Source organism: Toxorhynchites rutilus, chromosome 1 (assembly GCF_029784135.1).
Source record: "Toxorhynchites rutilus septentrionalis strain SRP chromosome 1, ASM2978413v1, whole genome shotgun sequence".
NCBI lineage: Eukaryota > Metazoa > Arthropoda > Insecta > Diptera > Culicidae > Toxorhynchites > Toxorhynchites rutilus.
This window is the reverse complement of record NC_073744.1, coordinates 140,953,045-140,975,795: the sequence shown is the minus strand read 5'-3', so window position 1 is coordinate 140,975,795 and position 22,751 is coordinate 140,953,045. Positions and strand designations below refer to the sequence as shown.

Sequence of the window (22,751 nt, the reverse complement as noted above, 5' to 3'; positions counted from 1 at the left end):
CATCTTAGATGTCTTTGACGCTCGTTCGTTGACTATGCGTCGTCAATCTTGTTTCCTGAGACAGATTGCCTGCGCGCAAAACTTCAATAAGTGAAACGGTGAATAGAAAAAACTCAAAGCTGAAAATCGAATTAGTGATAAATATTAGATACATATGGATCAATTCAAATTGAGTGGAGTTGTGTTATTCCAACCTTCCAAAATATGACGGTTGCGGGGGAGGCCTGTTGGGGCGCATAGGTGTCCATATTCCATGGTAGACAAACTGTCACTCAGTCATGTTCTCGAAAGATTCGAATCAGCCACATTAGGAACCACAATGTTTTACGTGCCGGTACGTTATGATAGGCTCGAATATGTCTCAATAAACAGTAGGATTTTTTTCTCTTGCCTATTTTTGTTAACTTCCACTACTTGTTCCAAGTTCTCGAAATGGATATCTGTCGGTGAATGAAAACAGGTAGGGGTGATCGACAGAGGCATACAAAGCAATCACATTTTCTTCTATGTTTACTTCTATCCAAAATTATGGTGACCGGAATAAATCGCCACAGTAAACAACTGCAACAGAAACAACCGCTTAGAAAAAGTGTAGTAGGCTAGAAATATTTGGCGCGGGAAAAACATCATGTGCCTCACATTTCTATTATAAATTTATTCTCTTGTTCTCGTTTTTCGAAATTTATTCTGAGGACAATGTAATGGGGACGAAGTCCCCATTTGGCGAGGATAAGGAATCGAGGCGGCCCATGCCGCCAAGATGACGCAATCCGAGTCCACCGCCGACCCGCCGTCGGAAGCGGCGGTGTCTCGCACGCAAACCTGGGATCCACTGATTGCCCGGTTAGTTTGAAACATAGGATACGATCCTTTAGCAATGTCCGACCGAGCTCTAGCGAGCGTCGGACGGTATACGTCTGCCCGGGGCGTTACGTTTGCCTGGGGCGATACGTTTGCCCGGTTAATTCTTGTTTTGAAATACAATACCGCGCCACAATATTTATAGCCTACTACACATTTTATAAGCGGTGGTTTCTGTTGCAGTCGTTTTCTGTGGCGATTTATTCCGGGAACCCAAAATTATTATATCTTGTGTTTTTTTTTCAATTTATGTAAAAGATTAATAATTACAATTTAATGAATTAAAATTGTTATTGTCAGTCACATTCAATTGATCCGCGATTGCTTGTTGCTAAAGTGCTTGCAGTTCACTGTCTTCGAACTTTCTCGGAAGTTTTTCAGGTTCTTCGTTCTTCACGTCAAAATCTGAACCACTTAAAGCAAATTGCAATTTTCCATGAGCATGTTCACCGTAAGCTTCGACAAGTACTCGATGCAATCCGACATTGACGACATTGAACTTCATGGTGCATTTCCGTGAAGCAAAAATGGTAATGGCGTTTCGGGTGGAATAAACACGATGTTATAGTCCCAGTTATTTCAGACATCAACAAAGTTTTTTTTCTATCTCTTGAAACAACCGATATAACGTCCTTTTCCTAAGTTACGTTAGGGTCACCATGAAAAAAACTGTTTTTTGCTCTAACTTTTATATTTCAAATTCTACATACATTTGTTTTCGGAAGACTTTTAGAACTTACTAATACAAACATTTTGCGATACAGAACATGTCAATATCTCAACTTAACTCAAAGTTATTTATATTTCTTCCGAAAAAATACGCTCTCTTCAATTGTTTGTCATTCCTTCTGGGGCGAGCATAAACAAACTTTATTGGCGGCATTTAAAAGAGAATATTTCAATCGACATGATGTGTGATTTTCAACACTATGTTATTTTTTGTGTTTGAGTAAATTAAAATTGAAATCATGAGTTTTTGGGTAAGAAACATCAATAACTTTTGGTAGGATTAAGATAGTGACAAGTTCTGCATCGCAAAATGATGTAATAAGCTCTAAAAGTCGTATGAAGACAGTTTTGATGTAGAATTTGAAATATAAAAGTTAAAGCAAAGAAACCGTTTTTTCATGGTCACTCTAATGCAACTTAGAAAAAAAGCGCTAAATCGATTATATTGAAAGATAGAAAAGAGCTTTGTTGTAATTTTTTATTTAAATGACGGGGGCTAATAAGATATGTTTTTCTCGATCATGCAGTTATGGTATGTTCTGATTCTTACACCAATAAAACCACAATCGATTAATACGTTTTGATATCATTTTATAGCTCTTTATACTTTCATGAAATGAGGGGCTTAGAATGCAAGGGGTGTAAGTGACTTGATCGATTTCTCTTCATCAACTTTTTCTTTAATTAATAACTCAATTGCAAAAACGTTCCAATTTATGTTTGCTATAGAATCTGATAGGTGAGGTTCTGACCTATCTTTCACATTGTCAAATGCAGCTGGGAATGTATTTGAGGCTAAGCTATGACCAAAAGAGAGAGTCGATGTAGAGAAATCGATCAAATCACTTACACCCCTTTCATTTTAAGCCCCTCAAACATATTCAGTTGCTTTCTTTCGAAAAATTTCGTTTCTTTCGAATTTCGTTATTTGTTTTTTTTTATCTGTATTATAGTGACTTTCAACTCATTTGGCTGGTTCGTCACCTTTACTTCCATTTTTGGAAGAATGTCGGGAGTGAGAATTGAACTCGTGACCTTTAGCGTGAGAGGCATGGATGTTACCACTACGCCGGATCGCCTCCACCTCGTTATTTGTGTTGTAGTATCAAAAACTACTCTGTTATGAGGAGGCTGAATTAAATGACTATTAAAAGTGAATGCAAACGGAAAAAAAACATATCTTCTGGAGTTTTTCCATTCAATTACATCCTATTCTTCAAATAAATACCAAAGAAGCCTAAAAGATACACAATAGCAATATTACAGAGAAGCTCAACTTTCGGTCTGTGACACCGTGCGCGAGTATACGGGTTATGATTTTGCACGCGAGTACAGAAGGGTTAAAGGGTAAAGATTTTCCAAACAATTTACTGTCAGAGGATACGCCTACTACGACCGCTAATATACAATTTTTGTTCTCAAGTCAACAGGCCACATGACAGTCAACAGTTTCACATCCATGAATAGCGGAACCAGACGCACAGCAAGCAATACATTTTACTCATCAATTCATTTTCAAGACAACAAATCAGCAACAAGTCACCAAGATAGCTGTTACATCAAACAAGGAGCTGTGTGAGAATGCGAGAGAATGCATTTCAAACCTCTAATTTGCTTTTTACAAGGTACCTCTAAAGAAGAAGAACGCTCGCCATGCATACTCAATACAAAACAGTATGGCCAGCTTGTGTATTGCTCATGCGATAGCAATAATCCATCATGAACCAATCATCTTCAGGTGAATCTTTAAAACCACGCAAATCATCGACTTTTTACAAGTCCACCAAAACTTTATACTAAAGTTAGTTAGTTGTATAATTTTTATCCTTTCTAAAATAATATCCGAAGTGATAAACAGCGCGCGAGTAGAAATATTTTCGGTCGATTGATGCAAATATCTCTACGAACTATCGAGAAATGGCGAAGCTTAAATCGCAGTAGTTCCTATATCATTTCTTATCGCCCGTGCAACGATCGCTCTAGCATGTTATTCCATTCTTGTATCAAGCTGTGTGTGCATGACTCAGCATTAGGCTCGGTAGTTGGCTGTAGCGATCGATATCGATTTAGGCTCGTTGTATAGGTAACATTTCACACTATTTTTTTTTGCTGTTTTCTTGTTTTTTCCATTCAGTTGTGAGCTACAGGATGTTAACAATGTACAATGGTCCAGGAGATGTATTCAAGTGGAAATTAGCATTTAGAGCTCGACAATTATTCTCTAGACCTAAACTGTCTTCGACGAAGTTGTTACATATGATAGAGCACTCATTTTTATGTTATCGAAAATATGGTGACCAAAATTGTCGTTGAAATAAAAAATCTATAATATATAAATAAACATAGTTCGACAATGTTTTAGTCCCAGTTATTTGAGACATCTTTGTAGAATAAAGTTTTCTTCTATCTCTTGAAATAGCCGATATAGCGCCTTTTTTCTAGGTTACGTTAAGGTCATCATGAAAAAAACTGTTTTTTGCTCTAACTTTTATATTTCAAATTCTACATACAAACTCTCTTCGAAAGACTTTTAGAACATACTAATACGAACATTTTGCGATGAAGAACTCAACTTCACTCGAAGTTATTGTTATTTCATCCCAAAAAACACGCGTTTTTCAATTGTTTGTCATTCTTTCGGGGGCAAACATAAAAAATGTTTGTTGACAGAAAAGAAAAAAATTCACTCTATATAATACGTGATTTTCAAAACTATGTTATTTTTTTGTGTTTGAGTAAATTAAAATTGAAATCATGAGTTTTTAGGTAAAAAATGTTTGGATTAAGATATTGACAAATTCTGCAAAATGATGGAAAAAGCTCTAAAAGTCGTACGAGAACATTATGTCGAATTTTTATTATAAAAGTTAGTGTAAAAAACCGTTTATTTTTTACAAAAAATAACATAGTTTTGAAAATCACGTATTATATAGAGTGAATTTTTTTCTTTTCTGTCAACAAACATTTTTTATGTTTGCCCCCGAAAGAATGACAAACAATTGAAAAACGCGTGTTTTTTGGGATGAAATAACAATAACTTCGAGTGAAGTTGAGTTCTTCATCGCAAAATATTCGTATTAGTATGTTCTAAAAGTCTTTCGAAGAGAGTTTGTATGTAGAATTTGAAATATAAAAGTTAGAGCAAAAAACAGTTTTTTTCATGATGACCTTAACGTAACCTAGAAAAAAGGCGCTATATCGGCTATTTCAAGAGATAGAAGAAAACTTTATTCTACAAAGATGTCTCAAATAACTGGGACTAAAACATTGTCGAACTATGTTTATTTATATATTATAGATTTTTTATTTCAACGACAATTTTGGTCACCCTATTTTCGATAACATAAAAATGAGTGCTCTATCATATGTAACAACTTCGTCGAAGACAGTTTAGGTCTAGAGAATAATTGTCGAGCTCTAAATGCTAATTTCCACTTGAATACATCTCCTGGACCATTGTACATTGTTAACATCCTGTAGCTCACAACTGAATGGAAAAAACAAGAAAACAGCAAAAAAAAATAGTGTGAAATGTTACCTATACAACGAGCCTAAATCGATATCGATCGCTACAGCCAACTACCGAGCCTAATGCTGAGTCATGCACACACAGCTTGATACAAGAATGGAATAACATGCTAGAGCGATCGTTGCACGGGCGATAAGAAATGATATAGGAACTACTGCGATTTAAGCTTCGCCATTTCTCGATAGTTCGTAGAGATATTTGCATCAATCGACCGAAAATATTTCTACTCGCGCGCTGTTTATCTCTTCGGATATTATTTTAGAAAGGATAAAAATTATACAACTAACTAACTTTAGTATAAAGTTTTGGTGGACTTGTAAAAAGTCGATGATTTGCGTGGTTTTAAAGATTCACCTGAAGATGATTGGTTCATGATGGATTATTGCTATCGCATGAGCAATACACAAGCTGGCCATACTGTTTTGTATTGAGTATGCATGGCGAGCGTTCTTCTTCTTTAGAGGTACCTTGTAAAAAGCAAATTAGAGGTTTGAAATGCATTCTCTCGCATTCTCACACAGCTCCTTGTTTGATGTAACAGCTATCTTGGTGACTTGTTGCTGATTTGTTGTCTTGAAAATGAATTGATGAGTAAAATGTATTGCTTGCTGTGCGTCTGGTTCCGCTATTCATGGATGTGAAACTGTTGACTGTCATGTGGCCTGTTGACTTGAGAACAAAAAATTGTATATTAGCGGTCGTAGTAGGCGTATCCTCTGACAGTAAATTGTTTGGAAAATCTTTACCCTTTAACCCTTCTGTACTCGCGTGCAAAATCATAACCCGTATACTAGCGCACGGTTTCACAGACCGAAAGTTGAGCTTCTCTGTAATATTGCTATTGTGTATCTTTTAGGCTTAATTGGTATTTATTTGAAGAATAGGATGTAATTGAATGAAAAAACTCCAGAAAATATGTTTTTTTTTCCGTTTGCATTCACTTTTAATAGTCATTTAATTCAGCCTCCTCATAAAAGAGTAATTTTTGATACTCCAACACAAATAACGAAATTCGCCTTTTTTCGAAAGAAAGCAACTGAATATGTTTGAGGGGCTTAGAATGAAAGGGGTGTAAGTGATTTGATCGATTTCTCTACATCGACTCTCTCTTTTGGTCATAGTTTATACATTCCCAGCTGTATTTGACAATGTGAAAGATAGGTCAGAACCTCACCTATCAGATTCTATAGCAAACTTAAATTGGAACGTTTTTGCAATTGAGCTATTAACTAAAGAAAAAGTTGATGATTTTTTGATGAGGCATAAAAAGATGATATAACAGGGGTTTTCAAATAGTGCCCCGCGGGAAATTTGTGCTCCGCGAAGGTATAGCAAATGCTCCCTCCTGAAAATCCACCTTGGAAAAAAAATTCTTTAATTTCATTTCACTGGGCATATAGTGATTTATCTTGTTACTCCGGGTCAGATGTCGTGTAATTGCGACTTGAAACCGAAATAGAGTTGTTCCCAGTTGGGTAATTTTAATGCAAATAAGATTTGTTGTATTGATTAAAAAATGCAACCGCAACAGATGATACTACAAAAGTACCTACTCCAAACCACTTCTGAACAAATGTCCTCACTGATCGGTTTAGTAGCGTTTCAATCCATTAGGTCGTTCAACTAAAAACCCAAAAACTCTCAAAACTGTTAGAACACCAATCCTTGTTGCACTAGAAAATAACTACTTACAAATGTTCACGTTGATCGGTTCAGTAGCTTTCGAGTCTAAACAGCACATACATACAGACAAACAGATTTTCCGCAAATCAAATATAGCACGAAATAAAGGTGAATATTTTTTGTGCATAAATGTAAAATGTATTAAGTGACGGTTTTGTTACAAACAAAATAAGGTTAACAATGTGGATATGCTCAAATAACAACAACTTAAAAGTGGAAAATTAGCTGCAAACATATTATTATTTGGCAAGCTAAAAAGGAAGTAAGCTATGCATTCAAAAAACAACCTACGATTGCTGAAGGTGTTTGTATGAGTGCAACACTTTCCCCAGATAGACGATTTGCTCCATCGATTTCTTGTATGTTCCATTCTATGCTGTTTTTGCTTGTCCGTCAGAGACCCTCTCCGTGAGGGCCAAACATTCTCTGTTTTTGCGAAATGATTCCCTCTATTCCCCTTTCTCGCTTATGAACTCGGTAGTCACGCTAAATGCAGACGACCCATAACAAAGATCGCTATGAACAGGTTCCAAGAATTTCTGACTCGATCCAGAGAACAGTTCACGATCCAGCAACAGCATATCAGCGGAGATTCCCTTTGCCCTCATAAGCTAGCTGCTCGAATTTTCGCATTATGCTTCACACGAACGGACCATCGTCGTTTGTCCTCCTTCGCAGACCCGTGCACTCTTACTCTTACTTTGGCCCTCTAAGCCTCTATCGTCATTCAATCCGGTCTTTGTGTCTCAAGAGAAAAAAATGCATCATTACTTCAGACGCGCTCGTTCAACTGTTAGCGGGGGGGTACCACAGGTCCAAGAACTACTCTGGAGGCGTTCAAAGCTGTTATTTATTTACTCGATCGCGTACCTTCTATGCACCACCGCCGCCACTCTCCCGAGCGAGGGGGGGCCTTAAGGTGGTAACTCAAGAGAGACCACACTCATCAAACCCTCGGTGGAACTCCAAGTGGTCTTTTTTCCGGTCATGCTTTTCTGAATGCTGGCTCAGTTTGATTTTAGCCGCGAATCGGTAAAGAACGTTTTCTTTGCGCCGCCGCATTAATTTTTTTGTTTGTTCTGTTTCCGAACGTTTCGAGCGACTTAAGCGAGCAAACAACGAACCCCCCGAAGAGATAGGAATTTTTGGTTTTAGTTAACCCCAGTTGTTTCGTGCCGCATTTGCTTTATTTTTCGGTGTGCATTCGAGCTCTGTGGTCAGTTTGTGGCCGTCGTGTGAATCTGCAATGCAACAGGTAGTGCCAAGGAAAGCACCAACTTTCCGTACCGAAGATTTGCTTGTTTGAAGAAGAGCGTCGTAACTGTTGTGTTGTTCGAAAAATATATATACATCGACGCGAGTTCGCGAAGATATCAGTGTGAACGGCTTGTGCTCTTTAAGTGTGTCGCGCAAGCGGAATATATTGTGATCCAGTTAGAAGAAAAATTTCTAATCATTCGCCGTTCGTGTCAGTGCCAAAACAAAACATAACAACAAAAAATTAGCGCAGATACGGTGCAACTTTCCAACCGCGGAAGAATTTACATTACAAACAAAGGATAGACCCCAGGCGAACGAAATTTCTACAAGCTGACCTGTCCAGAGTTAGTTGGAGATAAGCAGAAGAAAAAATAATTAAACTCTTCGGCCCCAGGAAAAAGGTGAGAATGGGAATATTTTTTTGTTCGATTGATGTATGCGCGTGGCGATAAATGCTCGTAAGCATTCGGTAGCTATCCTTATAAAACGACCAATTAACAACATATGGGAATTTAACGGAGAATATTTCGGTGCGCTCAGCCAGAATTCAATTACTCATTATACCGCAAGAAACAGATTGTTTGTGAGACGAAAGAAGGTGTTTAAATTGAAATGAATAACGCAGAACAATCAGAGTGAGATCATTTCAAAACTTTCATCTTCACCCATGATATTTGGCGAAGAAACTTCTCCATATTTCGGTGGATAATTTTTTTCGTGAAAACATTCGCGACTGCAGCTCCAGGTCCATATTGGGCTATGAACACGTCATTTCGCTGATGTAGGTGGCGCACAATGCCAGATTTCCGTCTGTGAGTTGAGCCGAGCAAGATCAACTGGAGGTGGAAGTTGGTGAGTAAGCTCGCATCGAGAAGCTCGAGTGGGCAGCCCACGAAACCCAGGAAGTGGGAATTGCGTTTCGAACACAGCGCTGACCGCATTCTCGGCGGTACAAATGCTGAGCTTGAGTCAGAAATAAACGAAAACATCTTCGCGGTGGCGGGATATGTAAATTTGGACCATCTGTTGCTGCCTTCTGCCGGGCAGCAGCGCAGCGGTCCCACGGATGATGCGTATCTCTGAAACTACTTTCTTGGAGGGTAGCTGTTTCTAAGTGATAATTGTCCGTGGGTTCATTACTGAGAGTGTGAGCACAGAACGGTCCAGAGCACGCGAACCGATGCGTTGATTAATCCGCTGTAACAAGTGGCGTTTTCAAACCGGCGCCGAAGACTTTGGGTCCCACTAATTAGTGAGCTCGAAATTTGGAAATTAAAAAGCGGACAAATGTTTGGCATATCAACAAAGAAGTTGAGACGTGTTCAAGAATGCGACGATAAAATCAATTTTGGAAATACAGTTTTTTATACAGCTCTCTGATTTCTTTGTAGGACATCTAAAAATAGAAAACGAAGACTTTATATGGAAGCACTTCGCATCATCGGAAGAATCGAGAGGACATCTCCTCGATTCCGCTGAACACATTTGAAGAGTGAAATTCTCTGTTCCCGTTGTGCAGTTTTTTTCATTTTTTTGTTTACGATTGTAATGTGAATAAAGAACGATTTTTAGAGAAGTGCAAGAAGATGCCTACGAAATTAATGAAAACATTTGAATTTCTTGTGAAGTCTCCACAATACACAATTAAACGTTCTTTTTTCTTCCGGAGTGCACAATATAAAAAATAGAATACGTTTTGCTATTGATACATTGAATAAGTTTTCGCTGATTTCTCGTGATTTTTTTTTGCTTTATTTCAAAAGTGGTGTTGGAAGTATATGACTAAAAGTTCATTGCTAGCCACTACAATTTGTCATAATTCTGGCAGTAGGTTTCAAACATTGAAACTGGTCGGTGGTAAATAAGAACGGATCAAATGTCTTTTTATTTATTTTTATAAAAAAAAACCAATTCGAAACTTGATGTTCTATATTTTTTGGAATGTTTTAATTGATTTTCCCTTTTTCCTCCACAACTTTTGCCCTTCAACAATGGTGTCAAATATTACGGATAGACCACGGTTGATCTGTGAATGCCTATGAGTACTTAGTTCACTCTGACATAACTAGTGAAATCCTTCAGATATTGTGATTTAACGAATTAACAATGGGCGTTTGTCGATTTTTCTGTATATGATAAAAAATATTGAGACTTCTTCCAATAAATCCAAGTGTTTGTGCTGAGAGATAATAATCTGCAAACGTAAAACATAAACAATACGAGGGCGGTCCGATAAGTACTTAGACTCATCGTCCGAGCCGAATCGGACTCGTAGTTTTGTTTTGGCCGTGTGTGGAAGCGGGCGTGTCCGCGGATTTTAGAAAAATGGAAAAAAAAAGGAAATTTCGCCCTCGCCATGGCTAAATTGGTCGAATTGCATTACGATCTGCTGCCCCATCCACCGTATTCTCCAGATTTGGCCCCGCGCGACTTTTATTTGTTTCCAAACTTGAAAAAGTCACTCGCCGATAGAAATTTGAGTCGAATGAGGAGATCATCGCCGCCATGGAGGCCTACTTTGCAGACCTCGATTTTTCAGATGGATTAAAGAAGATGGAGCATTGCTGGGTCAAGTGTATCGAGTTAAAAGGAGATTATGTTGAGAAATAAATCGTCACTTTTCAAAATTTTTGTTTTTTTTTGTAGGCTAAGGCTACTTATCGGACTGTTCTCGTTTAAATTAGTATAACATAAATCGTAGAGCAGCATTTTTTATTTGCTAATGAAAATATACGTAATCACCTTCCGGATCGTTATCCTGCTCCAAATTATCGTAATATTTATTGAACCGTCACAGTAAACTGATGAAATATATATTGTAGACAAACAGGTTAGTATTGAAATTGAAATAACTTGCTGTTTGTGAAGAAGTAATATTTCTAATTTCAAATAGTTTCGGAGAACTCCAAGTATTCCAAATATTTCAACAACAAAAAATCCAACTTCTTGATCAGCTGTGCAGTTACTTTAAATCTATGAAAATTGTTATGTGGGTGGCCCACATCAAATTGCATCACGGAAAAACGCTGTAGAAAATTACCTAGTTGATCGATCTTTTTCAAACTTTCAGACATCAAAATGTAGCCGGTTAGTAAGCTTCTGACATATTTATTTCATTCATCTTTAATACCATAACATATGATCCATATGATCGCACCTTACGCTTAACTTCACACATAAGGTTCTGTATAACATCTAGCTGCAGCTTCTTTTGTACGAAAACCCACTTTTTCTTCATGTCTTCCTCAGTTTTGACCTCCTGGGGATGCTTTCATAGTGCCTGCTACATAATAACCCAGTATTTTTATGGGCCTTGGTTCCGGTGCGTAGGATAAGGGGGAGGGAGGGGGGTTTGTAGTTCATGTCCTTGGGTACGAAAGTGACCCCGTTGGCTTCGTACAACTCCAGGACATTCTTTAAATAGTGGCACGAAGCTATATCCGGCCAGAAGATCGTAGGGCCCTCGTGTTGCTTAAACAGAGGAAGCAGACGCACAAAAAAGTAAGTTCTACTGATTAGCCTCCCATTAGTTCTCCAGATGAAACAATACCACAGCTAACAAGCCCCCCTCAGTCCACCCAGGGTGTTTTCTCGAGTCTGGTCTCAACCAATAGTTTGACTCCACCAACCAACCACCACGTCATCAATCGCCAGCGAGGTCCAACAGACATCAAATCAACAAACCTGGCCCTGCAGTGGAATATCAATGATCTGTGAGCTGGAGATCCTTGGAGAGCTGGAGATCCTAGAACGGGAGCTGTGTCCTTTAGCCATCACTCTTCAAGAAATAAACCTAGTGTCTCCAACGAACGTTCAGAAGATCCTCGGTGGTAAATACCACTGGTACATAAAGCTGGGCTCCGTACTACAAAATTCCGTAGCTTTGGGTGTAAAGAGGAACATCCCCCATAAACGTAAGCAAATCAACACCGATCTAGCGATAATTCCGGTCAGAATAGAATCTCCAATTCCGGTGATCATAGTCTCCGTATACCTACCATGTGGCAAGATTCCGGATTTAGGAAGCAAGCTGCTAGAGGTGTTTGAGAGCCTAAAATCGTTCTGGGGAACTTCAACGCTCACCACCACAACCGGTCGATGCAAGTAACGGACGTTAGGGGGAACATCATCGCTGATTTTTTCAAATCGGTGGAGTCGGTGGACCTTATCGCCCGAGACAACCCGACCCCCATGCAGAAGCTCCATGAAATCATCACATAGGTAGCAGAATCCGCCATCCCTAAAATAAAGCCCAATCCTGGGAACAGAGCGCGGATCGTCTGAGGACATAAAAATATTAGACTGTCAATAAAGTCCTGCGGTATTTCCGCTAGGTGTCGTTGTAAGCGCGTAGTTCTAGGTGTATTCATTGTATCGAGTCATACTATAGCTTGTTTGAAAGGTATTTTTGCGCGCTATAATATAGTCCTTGGCATTGTTTTGTTTGGTTAAGTCGTTCGTGAGTTATAGTGTCGCAAATATGGAGCAAAATAAAGAGAAAATCCGACATATTTTACAGTACTACTATGACAAAGGCAAAAATGCATCTCAAGCTGCCAATAAAATTTGTGCAGTTTATGGACCCGATACAGTTTCCATTTCCACCGCACAACGATGGTTTCAACGTTTTCGTTCTGGTGTAGAGGTCGTCGAAGATGCGCCACGCTCCGGAAGGCCTGTCGTCGAAAATTGCGACAAAATCGCTGAATTAGCCGAGAAAGACCGGCATAGTAGCAGCCGTAGCATCGGCCAAGAGCTGGGGATAAGTCATCGAACCGTTATTATCCATTTGAAGAAGCTTGGATTCACAAAGAAGCTCGATGTATGGGTGCCACACACGTTGACGCAAAAAACATCTTTGACCGTATCGACGCATGTGAATCGCTGCTGAATCGCAACAAAATCGACCCGTTTCTGAAGCGGATGGTGACTGGCGATGAAAAGTGGGTCACTTACGACAACGTGAAGCGCAAACGGTCGTGGTCGTGATGTAGAATTTGCTAAAAAAACCGTTTTTTCATGGTCACCCTATTGCAACTTAGAAAAAAAACGCTAAATCGATTATATTAAAAGATGATATAACTATCAAATTAATATCACAATTGCTTCTTCACATTGGAAATACATTTGAATTATAACATAATCGGCAAAAATCTTACAACACTACTCATTCGGCCTGATCACGAACGTCACTTCACGGTGAAAACGAAGTGAATTGTATACAACCTTATTACGGCTGCCACCGTGTGTGTAGAATCCGGAAGAGTTCATCCGTCGTGACAACGTTGATGAACTCGGTGTTATTATGATTACCACGATACTGTCATGTCACGGAGAAAAGCAGGTATACTTGTGTCACTTGTGTTTTAGATGGTGAAAGCTAGTCACGCGGAATGGAGTAAGTTTAATTTCGTATTTATTTAGCTGTTTTGCTAACATTTTGAATCTTGTCTCGACTTGTTTAAGAGACAAAAGATAAACAAACAGCAAATTACCAGCCTGGTGGCATTTTTAGAACGAAATTCTGACGTATCGTGAGGACGTAGATTTGTTTACTTGGATTCGGAAAATGCGCTATGGGATGTAATGTAAAGGGTGTGTCACATCAAATTGCATCACGGGAAAAACGCTGTAGAAATTTAATTTTCAGGAATTATATCTTTAGCTTTCGCTTATAATCAGATAAGAGTGTATAGATCACGTTGGCCATGCTTCACTGTCAATTTTTCGTAAATTTGGAAAAATGTCGTCAAACGAAAAAGAGCGTCGTGAATTAATCCTGCGCACTCATTTCGAGAATCCGGAGTTGTCACATCGGGACATCGGTAAGATGCTGAGAATCGTTCAATCCACGGTCAGCAGAGTACTAAAACGATACTTCGAGAACCTAACCATCGACCGGAAGGTGAAGAACGGCAAAAATGGATGCTCCGTCAGTGAAAAAGATCACAAGCGCGTAGTTAAGCAGTTTAGACGTGATCCGAGAAGTTCGGTCCGGGATGTCGCCAATAAGCTGAATTTGTCAAGTTCATTCGTCCAGCGGACCAAGCAGCGGGAGGGCCTGCGTACATACAAGGTTCAGAAGGCTCCTAACCGCGACGAAAGGCAAAACATGGTGGGGAAGACGCGAGCCCGGAAACTGTACACCGAAATGCTGACGAAGCCGCATTGCCTGGTAATAGACGACGAAACCTACGTCAAAGCGGACTTTCGTCAGCTGCCGGGCCTGTTGTTCTTCTCCGCAGAGGACAAATTCAGCGTTCCGGAGGAAATTCGCAAGCAGAAACTATCCAAGTTTGCCAAAAAGTACATGGTGTGGCAAGCGATCTGCTCTTGCGGAAAGCGGAGCGCCCTCTTCGTGATGACCGGCACGGTAAACGGGCAGGTTTACCTTAAGGAGTGCCTACAGAAGCGCTTACTACCACTATTGAAGCAGCACGAGGGCCCGACCATCTTCTGGCCGGATCTCGCTTCGTGCCACTATTCGAAGGACGTGTTGGAGTGGTACGAAGCCAACGGGGTCACCTTCGTGCCAAAGGAAATGAACCCGCCCAACGCGCCGGAACTTCGCCAAATAGAGAAATATTGGGCGATTATGAAGCAAGCCCTCCGGAAGAACCCAAAAGTTGTCAAATCGGAGGCGGACTTCAAGAGAAAATGGATTTCTGTTCAAAAAAAACTACAACCTGACGTTGTACAGAACCTTATGGACGGGGTAAAGAGGAAGGTGCGAGCATACGGGCTTGGGCTCGAAGTATGAATAAAAAGAAAATGCCAAAAGTTGTTTAATAGTTTTTATTTTACTGTCTAAAATTTTCAAAAGGATCGGTCTACTGGGTGAATTTCTATTGCGTTTTTTCCGTGATGCAATTTGATGTGACACACCCTTTAGTTCCCGTAGGCCCATTGAAACATGGCGAAGGTCTACTTCCGATTGTCCTGAATGAACAGAAATTTTTTGTTTCTATTTTCAGGATTAGACTAAGAGAGAGTTGCAACACCAAAATATGGCAATGGAGACCACTGGCCCAAATACGATCATTATGATTGATTATTTATAATATTGATTTGTTGATATTTTGAATATAAAATAATAACTGTAAAGTTTTTCCAACATTGCAGAGCTATTTTTTTGTAATTCAAACATTCACAATTGGCGGACCAGACCAGAATCAGGACGATAATAAAAACTTTTTACGTTATAGATATTTTCAACGGTATTGTTTTGAAGACATACTTTGGATGAACGAATATTAAAAAAGTGATAATAAGTTCAAACAAGGAAAGAATGAGTCTATCATTGCAAAGCATTCACAAGATACTGTTTTTCAATTCTTCTCTAGTTCTTTTTCCATAATTTTGATATCCGTCTAAAGAAAATCTGAATCACTTTCCGCTTTTGTCAAATTCTTTGAAACCCTTCAGATGTTTTCTATGAGGATTATGCTTCTGACGCTGCTGACCAGTTGCTGTTTAAATAATAAATCAAACCTCATGTCCCGTATATCAAATTACACGAGAATGAGAAGGATGAGTGGATTAAACTTCAGAATCCCATATGGGAGTAGCTCAGATTATACTGATCGTGAGGTGGATGAATTCGGGTTTGTTCTGAGATATAGAAGATATAATTATTCATCAAAATTGTAGAAACGATTCATAAAAAAATATCCTAAATATTTCTCACTATTCAAACGAGTAAGATAGAGCTAAGTACAAGAGTAAGTGAGATTTCAATTATTAAACATAATAGTCATGTTTTATCTCTAGCGTAAAATTATATTCCCATATGTTCAACAACTACCTCATTCCCGAGCAATCAAGTATTCCTCCTCATCTTTGAGCCAGCATTTGATTCAGCAAACTAATCATCGAGGTATAATCGTAAACTTGTCATTCTAAAACATACGTTTAATTAAATGGTATATTATCTCATACGCTGTATTAATTTTACCTACATAACGTTCAAACGTCCAAAATTATGCAACCGACACAACGTTCAAACACCCGACATTATCTAACCAACATGTCTCTTATAAACGGGAATGAACACTTTCACTTCACGGAGTTCATTTCTACACGCAACGTCCGTGACAATGATGATAGACACAACAAGATTAAGTGTTTGACATTTCCTTAGCGTGTGCACGTAGAATTTACCCGTTCATAAATATTTAAATTTCTCCCGCGTTTCATCAGTTCTCATGATCGTGAACAGTTTACTGTGATTACTTGGTAAGTGTTTCGCAGTTGATTATAAAATATAATCAAGTGTAATGTAATTTTCGTTCAAAAAATTACAAAACATAGTGTCCGAAATTTGAATTCAATCTGTCCGATATTTGATTCAGTGTCCGAAGTTTGATTTCCATTCGCTTCATTTGAAAAGCATTTTATTCGATGATTTTTTTATGTTTTCAATCAAATAGGTACCAAAGTAGAAAGCTAAAAAGCATATTGAACTAATTTATTAAAAGTATCAACCAAATAATACCTATGCATAAAAGTTTAGACCTGTTTCCTGCATCATATGCCTTAAGCGTCCGAAATATGATTCAGAACGGTAGATGTGTTCTTCTTGAAGGGACTAAAATGGTTGATTACAGTAGGCTCTTCCTCAAAATTCGCAGACGTAACTCCCCTAGAGTCAAGAACAATAGGCGATATGAAACCTGCAACTAGCGAACATCGACATCAGAATTGCGACAAAAAATTCATGGAATCCCAGATCACCTACGCTCCGATTCTATTCCGCCGATATTTTCGGCAGAATATGGGAAAAGTTAGATCTGATAAAATGTTCTTTACTGACGGTTCATTCATAAACGGGTCCACTGGCTTCGGCATCTTCAATGAAAATTCCAGTGCCTCTTTCAAACTCAAAGATCCTTGTTCCGTGTATGTCGCTGAACTGGGTGCGATATATTACGCATTAGGGATCATTGAAACATTGCCTATCGACCACTATTTTATTTTTTCAGACAGTGTCAGCTCAATAGAGGCAATCCGCTCAATGAAAGTTGATAAACGCTCATCTTATTTCCTAACAAGAATAAGACAACTATTGAGTGTTTTGGTCGAAAAATTATTCAAGATTACCTTAGCATGGGTTCCCTCTCATTGTTCGATTCCGGGGAATGAGAAAGCGGACTCGCTAGCTAAGGTGGGCGCTTTAGAAGGCACACTTTTTGAAAGGCAAATTGCTTATAATGAATTTTTCCACATTCCTCGTCAGTATACGCTCGTAAGTTGGCAGCGCATGTGGAGTGGTGATGAGTTCGGTCGTTGGTCACACACGATTATCCCTAAGGTCTCGACGAGTGCAAGGTTCAAGGGATTGAATGTAGGTCGTGATTTCATTCGCGTGATATCTCGGCTTATGTCCAATCACTACAACCTAAACGCGCATCTCTATCGCATTGGGCTCGCAGCAAACAATCTTTGTGATTGTGGCGATGGCTACCACGACATCGAGCATGTTGTCTGGTCGTGTATCCGGTTCCATGCTGCTCGCACTCAGCTCTCTAGAGCACTGAGAGCACAAGGCAGACAATTGGATATCCCCGTCCGGGATATCTTAGGTAGCCGGGATCCTGATCTTCTGCTTCATCTATACCTGTTCCTCAGAAACGCCGATGTCAACGTTTAATGATATTTCCTTCGTTGTGTCCCCGTTTCATATCCCTCCTATCCGATCGATAAACTTTTACTTAGTCGCGGCAATACATACACACACTCTTTGCAGACACACGGGCCAAAGGTTGTGCAGTCCACTGAACATTCAACAAGAGCCAAAGGTTGTACCGCTCATGCCGCTGAAGCGGCTCAGACGGTGGCCAAGCCCTCATTAACGGCCAGGAAGGTTCTGCTGTGTGTTTGGTGGGATTGTCAAGGAATAATCTATTATGAGCTGCTTCCCTATGGCCAAACGCTCAATTCGGACCTGTACTGCCAACAACTGGACCGCTTGAAGCTAACACTCATGAAGAAGAGGCCATCTTTGATAAACAGAGGCCGCATTGTCTTCTATCAGGACAACGCCTGGCCACACACTTCTTTGGTGACGCGCCAGAAGCTCCGGGAGCTCGGATGGGAGGTTATTTTGCATCCGCCGTATAGTCCGGACCTTGCACCAAGTGACTACCAACTGTTTTTGTCCATGGCGAACGAGCTAGGTAGTCAGAAGTTAGCCACAAAAGAGGCCTGTGAAAATTGGCTATCCGAGTTTTTTGCCAATAAGGAAGCGAGCTTCTATAACAGGGTTATTATGAAGTTGGCATCTCGTTGGGAGCAAGTCATCGAACAAAACGGCGCATATTTGACTTAAAACAGATGATTGTAACTAATTTTATGAACAAATGAAAATTAAAAAAAAACACCGCAGGACTTTTTTGACAGCCTGATATAAATCAAGAAACGGAGGAAGTTACTGCTTGCGGCAAAACGAATCCGGCACGATGACTTGGAGAAAGAAACTGCAATGAACAGATACCGAGCGCAGCACATCAGGGTGAGGCGACTAGTGAGCCGGGCCAAACTGGACAGTTGAACTGGCTTCCTGCTAAAACCCTATCCAGCAAGCGAGTTGCACAACCTACAGCGGTCCATTCGACACTGCGAACATACTTCGAGAATACTTCGCTGAACTGTCCTAAATTTCTTGATACGATTCTGAGTTTATCCGACGGTAAAAAGCGGACACGAACTCAGTCAACCGATTCGTGATTCCGAACGACCAGGTTGGAAAACCGTTCAACAAACACTTCTCCGAAGAACTCATCGTCGCATTGCGCTCCAGCAAAAGGGAGTCCACCAGTCCCGACTGCATCGGTTGTAAGATGATAATGCAGCTGTCTCCGTTAGGTCAAACCACTCTCCTCGACATCTTTAATGGCCTCTGATTGAAGTACGGAATGGACACATAGTATTGTGATCCCCATCCCCATAGTCGGCCAGAACAGCTGCTCCGTGAAAGGGCCAATATCCTTGACCTCCTGTACGTCAAAAACTGTTTTAACGAACGAAATCTTGCAGCAGGTGCAAACTCCAACCTTCCACCGATAGCTAAATAGCTTTGGTTTGGGACTAACGTCTGGAGGTTGCCGGTGGTTCGAGTGGATAATTCAATTATCTGGGGTCTCTGGGGACATCTTCCGAGCTGGGGTGAGCTCTGTGAGTCTGAAACAAATCTTTGTCGAACTTGTTTCAAAAAATTTCACAAATACGAAATTCACTACACGGACGGTTCCAAAGGGATGCAAGAAGTTGGTTTCGGGGTAAGCGATCATAATAACTCTCTTTTTTCCAGCAAGAAACTTGTCGACATTTGCCAGGTGTTCTTAGCCGAGGCTGCCGGAATCTTCGAAGCTGCAACTATTTCGTCAAGCAAGCCGATTCTGATAGTTACCGACTCGGCTAGCGTCATCGATGCCGTTGGTACGTCTATATCTAGGCACCCACAGATACAAGCTAACAGGAGGTATCTGTTGCCGGATACAGTCCTCATGTGGGTCCTCGGACATAGTGGCATAGCAGGCAATGAATCGGCCGACCATTTTGCCGGAATCGGTCACCTTGGACAGCTTTTAACGCGTAAAGTACCGCTCGACGAAATCAGATTATGGATCGCCAACACCTTCAAAACTTTCTGGGCGGAAAAATGGCCCGTTTAAGCGATGCTGTTCCTCCGGCGAATCAAAGGTTCCATAACTAGATTCGAAGACTTCGAAGCGATGAGGGGGCAACGACTCCTATCCAGACTGAGACCCGGTCACTGCAACATGTCTTACAACTTCAACAGGGGATTCCTTCATCCCCTTTGCAACCTGTGCAAGGTTCGCAATTCGGTCGAACACATCGTCTGTATTTGCCCGAAGTACGAAAACTTTCCCCGGAACTTATACAGGATCAGCGGAAGCATTCGTGATGTGCTTGTCGATGACCCTTCACGATCTGCTGTACTGTTCTGTTTTTTGGAAGATGCTGATTTGTATTTTGAAATCTAAACAAAAACTTATGATCAAATCGAAGATCCTTGTTCCTTCTCCTTCGCGATAAGGGGTTGGCATCTTCGAACGGCGCGGATTCCCCATCAGTGGTATAGGGCCATGGTAAACGGACATCCTCGTCTAACAACCAGGGAGAAGAAATCAAAAATGTAAATGAGTGGAAACACTCGTAATGAAATTTGTTTTTTTATTCATTGCATCATTGCTAAATGCTTGCATGTAAAATGAATTAGTATTCGTAAAAACTCTATTGTAAGCGCACTGTACTTTATCAGCTTCATCTATCCATCAAATTCATTCACTATTATATTATCTAGATTGAAGTGAGACGTGATTTTCGTGATTATTTGTCGTAAACAATACATTGTAAAAAAAACAAACAAATTTATGATATTTCGTGATCTTTGGATCTCGGTTTTCAAACTCAACATGAGGTATTCGTATAGATTTCATCAAGTATTCCGTGTAGCGATCATTCTGGTGCATTTCACGAACCGGCAATCAAACGATCAATGTATTACCCTGCTTTCGGCTCAAATTCCAAGCGTCGGTGAACTTTAACTAACTCATGCGCCCACGCATGCTATAACGCAGCGTCGCCTTTGGAAGGCTTCGTCGTAAAATGCCTGACGCTTAATGTTTGTGCTCATGTTCTATGAACGCTCTTTAACTCTATGGTGGCATAAGATGCACACTGTCGTGACGAACACGCTCGACGCGTCAAGTGAAATAAAATTACAATAATGGAGAAGACAGCGGACTCAGCGTAACCAACACTGAGTTGATAAGTTACTGCGCCGGATAACTATAGACAAGTGCTTTCTGGCGTGTTTATTTCGTTGCGCTTTGTGGAGGGCAAAAATATTTACAACGCGCACAGTTTTTTCTCCTTGCCGACCGAGAGGCAGAGGTCTTCAAGCGTGGAGCGTCTGTTTCAATCGGGACGAGGCGTAGAGACTCGGTCCGTATCACCACACATGCGTCATTGCTCCGGCTCAGCTGGTAGTTGTGATAGTGGTCTGGCTCGACGCTTGGCCTCGAATGCCTGCCGGAAGGGCCGTTCCTCTTCGACCATCGGTTTGGTTCATTCACATACCTAGTTATGTGTATCGGCAAATGGAGTCAGCATAAGTTCATTTGAGTGCAACTTGGATTGGGTTATTGTTTTCAATCGAGTGCAACTGTCGTTTATCGGATGTTATAGACCTGGATGCGTGGGTGTATATTTATATGTGCTTCAATATTCTGAACCATGTTTGTTCAACGTTGATCTTCTGTGTTCCAACGAGACTCACTGTGGTGACATCATAGCTATTTTTATCTGCATTCTTACTTACAACAATTGCAAGTCAATTCGGAAGTATTTTTGTTATACCATTTTAAGGAGGAATCATTATGATTTCTTGGGCATATTATCAACGAATGATGAACTTGTGATGATTAAGCAAAAGCAAAACAGTGATTCAGTACATCTGAGAACTAGTCATGTGTTGTTATTTGTAGCACCAGCATTGAAGACTACAACATATCACTCGAAGGTGTTTCTATGACCTTATACATGTTTCATTCGCAAAGCGTTAATGACAAATGTGGTTTGCATTGGACGCTGTAGGTTGGGAAATAGGACGAAAATTAAGAAAAAAAAATTCGTTCACCAATGGTTTCCCGTATTGAAAACATCAATGGTGTATTACGGCAAGAGCTCCATTTGTTCCGATCATCTTCAAGATTTTTTTTCGCTTGATATCGAAAAATTTTCGATCTATTTCGATACAGAAACCACCTGTTTGCTGAATTGCTCAACATAAGCTAATCATCAATTTTCTGCCCGTCTTATGGGTCAATTATCGATTTGATGTGAAAACTGTGTCATCAAATAAATATTATATCTGGGTTTCCAAACTGTGTTATTATTTTCATTTGGCGCTCAAATTCTATGTTGACATTTCAACACATAAAAAAATTGTTTCAGAATCCTATCGTCAGCTGAAAGCTCGCACGTAGCCGAGTGCACCAGAAACCCAAAAACCTTGATCCATCAAGAGTCGAGGCTGTGATATGCATATTGTCACAATTCGTCATTCATCCGCGGTCGTCATCGCCATCTTCCAAATTCGATAATGGAAAAATGATCACATAAAGTAAAATTACGAAATAGGTTTTCGGAGAACGAAAGTGTGTGTCTGGTACATTGTATCTTCAATGTTGAGCATAATTTGGAGATCTTGTGTTCATATAGGCGTGGCTTCATCAGCTGGAAATTATGATTGATCATTCAAAGAGATAAAACCCTCAAGTATCCGCTCATGGAGGTTTAAGTTTCTAAGTTACTTGAACACTTAAGAATGATGGAGATTTCATTATCTATTAGCCACATCTGTACTGTTTTCAATTATCATTATTTACTATGCACGATCATATTTCAATAACACTGTGTTGTGTGTTGGTTGCGTTAAGTTGTGTTACATAGATTTAATTTTTCGTGCATTTTTATGGGTTCAATTCTATTATTACTTTATTTGTTTACCATTAGAGATTATATGAATAACTCTCCGGGAATGGATGAACATATCAGACATAGCACAAGTTGTACCGGATCGAAATCTAGTAAAGAATTTTTTCATACGTTATTTGACAAAAAAAATCATATTTTCACGCTATATAAATTGATATAAAACCTC

General features: G+C 39.9%; 1 protein-coding gene across 4 annotated transcripts in view; it reads left to right on the top strand.

Moving 5' to 3' along the window:
• LOC129762761 (serine-rich adhesin for platelets-like) overlaps nucleotides 1-22,751 on the top strand; it is a 151,167-nt gene that overhangs the window by 54,233 nt on the left and 74,183 nt on the right. The window contains exon 1 of one of the 4 annotated variants that reach the window (XM_055761284.1): nucleotides 7,811-8,463. The exons of the other annotated variants lie outside the window; for them this stretch is intronic. The gene's annotated coding sequence lies outside the window, so the exon portion shown is untranslated. Of the gene's footprint in view, nucleotides 1-7,810; nucleotides 8,464-22,751 lie in introns of those variants that run through there. 4 annotated transcript variants of the gene reach the window in all.